The sequence below is a fragment of the Lytechinus pictus genome, chromosome 5 (assembly GCF_037042905.1).
Source record: "Lytechinus pictus isolate F3 Inbred chromosome 5, Lp3.0, whole genome shotgun sequence".
Taxonomy (NCBI): Eukaryota; Metazoa; Echinodermata; class Echinoidea; order Temnopleuroida; family Toxopneustidae; genus Lytechinus; species Lytechinus pictus.
The window spans coordinates 44705724-44710689 of record NC_087249.1 but is presented as its reverse complement, the minus strand read 5'-3'; positions in this window follow the sequence as shown (position 1 = coordinate 44710689).

Genomic DNA, 4966 nt, shown 5'->3' with positions numbered 1-4966 from the left:
AAAATGATGGAAAAAATAATGAATTTTGGGCATTTCATGTGACGGCCTCAAAATGCAGCCTTTCTCATCAAAATACTTGAATCGTGTGCAAAGTAAATTGGTGCGCAGACACGGGGTACCAATTTTTTCAATCTGAAAATGACTGCCCGAGGTTTTTTCCAAGAAAATCCTATATTTCTTTCAAATTTTAATGAGATATTTGGTACACTTACTCATGATAATATAAGGAACATTATTAACAGAAAGATTTTGTGAAATAAAAAAGAAGTTAATGTCATCTTAACTCAAATCGTTAGGTGCGCAGACTTGGGGACCACCATCATACATTGTAGTCAATGCAATCAATCGTAGAAAAAAGTTCTGTGATCATTGCTAAGCTTTGTGTTAAGGGCCCCTGGGGAGCGTTTCGTCAACATTTTCGTTGTCAGGTCTGACAACTTTCCTTGATTATGATTGGCTGAGAGGCACTGTTACCATAGGAACTGTTGGATAAAATATCTGACAAGTCCTTTCATGAAACGCTCCCCAGATGGGTGGGTGGTTTAAAAAAAAAACCTGGGGAGTGTTTCATCAACATTTTTGTCCGACAAGTTGTCAGATCTGACATCTTTCATTGATGTTGATTGGCTAAGAAGCACTGTTACTATGGCAACTGTCGGATAAAATGGGACTTGTCGGATAAAACGTCTGACAAGTCCTTTCATGAAACGCTCCCCAGTTTGTAAAGTTACGCTAGGTATGCACAACTGGAACATGTTCTTAGGTGCTATGATTGTCATCTACAAAGGGATGGTGTAGTACAAGATAGGATCACCACCTGTTGTGCGTGAAATCATCTGTAACTTTACCGAAAGCTTTTATGAAACCCCCACCAGGGAAGGGTTTCACAACAGTGTAAGCTACTGAAAACCTTTCATCTAATTGGCTGAGAGCAGTGAAAACCACAGACAAGGTGCTTCATGATATGCCTTTCAGACACTTCTGCAATTAGTTTGGTAGCACCCACACTGCAAAAACTCCGGTGTTGATTTAACACCAGCCCGGAATCTATATATGTCCACGCCAGAGAAGTATTTAAACAACACCAGTTTGGAATCAAACCAATGCTGTTTTAATACTAATTGGTGTTGTATAGACACCTTTCTGGTGTTAGACCAAAATGAAACTGGTTTGTTTAACACTTCTCTGGTGTAGACATATATAGATTCCGGGCTGGTGTTAAATCAACACCGGAGTTTTTGCAGTGCACTCTGGTACCCTCTGTTTTAAGATAGAGAAAAATTGTTAGTTTCCATTTATTAGTGTTATGCTGCATAAATTCATTTTTGTTTTTAGTGTAATAGGGTCTTTTATTTCGCTTTTTATGATGATTTTCGCTTCGTTATTTGGGTGTATTTATCTTCCTAATTCAGTGCTTATTCTTTCTCAAGATTGTGATTTTGCTGAATTTACTGGTTTGCATGGCTGGCGTAGACCCTGATTGAAATTTTGATCAATAAGTGGGTCTTCACACAAGACTAGCACATTTAAAACTTGCTGTTGAGAAGGCCTTCTTCACACGACTCATTGTAGGCTTCGCATTAAGACCACTTCGAGTGAAGGGTTTGCACAGCAGACTGTGTCCTCACAGTATTGAATACGCTGCACTTTGCAGATAGGAAGACCTCGCTGTTAAATATTAGTTGGTCTATTTTATGTTGTGTCTATGCCTATCGGAATGAATGCATCCCTCGCATTTGCCTATGAATGGAATTCGATTTGCATATGATTGATATCAATTTTCATATTATTGGAGAGGATTTTGTTTAGGCCTCTTTTGTAAATCCTGGGCCATCCACAGAAAGAGTTTTGCTTGTGCTTTTATTTACGGAATATTATAAAGTATATAAGTGTAATTTATGAACACCATTTGCATTTTGGATACAAATATAATTTATCAGAAGTAAAAATTGAACTACTGAATGAAAATGTGTACATTTCTGCTCTGCATTTACAACATGATTTGTATATATAAGCGTTACAGTGAAACTGGGTGGAGTTCTTGTGCTGGTTCAGGCAAGATTTTCCTTGTTTTATTCCCGTCCTGGAAAGGAAATAAAAACGAGCATTTTGGCCTGTCAAAGGTCAAATGTCATCACCAGTTCAGCTTCATCTCTCATGGAGAAGTTGATAACTGAAGTTCTTGCCAATTATCTGTTGGTCTCGGTTAATGTCTCATGTAGAGTGGATTAGAATCCAATACGCAATAGACATTATGTACAGTCGCTTTCAGCATTATTCAACCCCCTTAGGTATGAGTTTTGTTTTTCTATGGAATGAATTATAAGCGTAACCAAATTATAAATCAAGTTCAAGATAAGGCAAATAACCTTTTACATAATGTCTATTGCATATTTGATTCAACGTGAGGTATTGTGTTTATTTATCCATCAACAACGTGGAGCGTTGTGGCCCAGTGGATTAGTCTTCTGACTTTGAAACAGAGGGTCGTGGGTTCAAATCCCAGCCATGGCGTAATTTCCTTTGGCAAGAAATTTATCCACATTCTGCTGCACTCAACCTAGGTGAATGGGTACCTGGCAGAAATTTATTCCTTAAAATGCCACCTTGCTTTAAAAGGCTGTCGGGCAAAAGCCAGTGTAATAATATCCAATTGAGCACATAAGGACGCATATTTGGCAGTGATATGCGCTATATACATGTAAGCATGTTGGTATTATTATTAACAAATATGATAGATTGATAGATCAAGCAAATTAATGTTATTTTCATATCTTTTTGGCCTCACTGAGGCATAATTTGTACACATTCTAAGATCATGAGTTATCATTCAAATTTTGAAAGATGAAATTTTTTTTTTCAAATTTCAATCGATTATGTTCATTTCCACAAAAATTGAAATTAAATTTTGGGGACAGCCTGTGTGCAATTTTAATGGAAGAAATTTTACATGAATTTGATTTGTAAAAACAGTTTCCAAAATGAATAAATTCAATTGAATGGTATTTCAAATTAAGACATTATATCCTCAATTAAAAAATTTCTAATTCGGAAGAAAGACCCTGGAATCTAGTCAATGTTTTGAAAGTTTTCTTTTTGGAATAGATATGGCAATAGTTTGATGAAATCAGTACAAGTTGAACCACTTTAAAGAATATCTTGTGAGAATGCATGATAATGCGATTATTTTTTTAATATATTCATAGCCTGTAACTCTTCCTCCTGTAAAATATTTTATATGTCAGCTAGAAGTTATTTTCAAAACTAGTAGGAATTTATTACGAATTTACAGTATCTAAGTTTGCCAAATGTTGCTAGTACTAGTCTAATGATTCTTCGTTATTTTTCCATACTAGAAATGACTCACTTCAAACATATCAACACTCCTATTCAAGTATGTAATTGCTTTATTTGTTGGGGGGGGGGGGCTGGTGTGTGAATGTCATATTGAAAACTTGTAAAATGAGGCAGTGACATATTATGTGAATATAATAGTGTTATACTGGACATCTACATATAATTTTCATATGCCATACATTTGAGATACATCGTCATATTTATCTCAATCATATTTTCACCAGTTTGATGTTTACTTAATAAAATATACTGTGTTGTTTCAAATGTCTTAATACATTTTTGGTATTGCAGTTTTGTGTGTAATATTTTCAATATCGAGAGAGTAATTTATTTAATAAAATTTGAGTGAGAGGTTCAATTTAATCACTTTTATCCCTTTTAAACACAGACAAGCAAGTGATATTTGTAAATGAACGATAGACATAATCATAAAGCAATACTTGTTCATTTGTGTTGTATGGCTTAAACAGATGTTCGGAATTATATTTAGTGTAAGGCATAAATACTGGTAGGCCTTTACATTTTTCTATCAAAATAATGGCCCGAATTCACAAAGGTGGACTAAAGTTATATACCGGGGTTAAATTTAGCCCGGGGTTAACTAACACCCGGGTATAAAGTTAGTCCACCGCGCTATTCACAAACGGTGGACTAAATAATCAATGGACTAACTTTAGCACCCGGAGTTAAATTTAACCCACGGTTGAGTTATACCCCGGTGCTAACTTTAGTCCATGGATTAAAATGACGTCAAATGACGCGTTTTATACCCCGGTATAACTTTAGTCGACCTTTGTGAATTTGGGCCAAAAACTTTATGGGAAGAGCCTTACAGTGTGATTATCATGGAAAATAAAATTGAGTTTGTGGTGATTATGGTAATTTTTTTTAATGTGATGTAGTTTTTGATAAAATGTTTGATAACTTGTTGAAATAATAAATGGTATTTTGACATTTAAGAGAGTATATATTAAATCTGTACATAGTACCCTGATATTATTAGTTTTTATCTTGTTTTTGTTTGTGTCTACTTTACTCTGGTCAGATAGAGAGAGAGAGAGAGAGAGAGGGGGGGGGGTAGGGGCCGTTAAAACTCCCTACCAAATGGTTTGGAGTTACAAACCAATACTGTATTCTAGGGGGGGGGGACTCTATTGGCAATTGAAGGGGTGAATCGTATCACCTCGTATGGTGTGCGGTGTGTATGTGTGTCCGATTGTGTTTTGTTTGTGCTGGTGCTTTAGATGACGGGGAGGGGGTGTTTTGAAGACAGATTAAACATCTCTCAGACCTTCAGTTAGATTATGTTGCATGTTCGTTATGTTTAAACAATTATCAATGATGTATTTCTTTTTATATGAAAAATAAAATGTTTTGTTCATTGTACTATAATATATGGGGTTTTTTGGGTGGGGGAGAGAAATTAAAAAAAAAATCCTCCCTTTAAACCGTGAGAGGACGGCAGACAGATTCTTCAGAGAAAAGCATTTATTCGTCTGGAATGATCGAACACCTGAGAAACTCGGGGAAATATATTTTCGATTATATTTTGCGGAAACATACATCTTGCTAGAACTGGGTCCCGTTTCATAATGACAAAATTTGCATT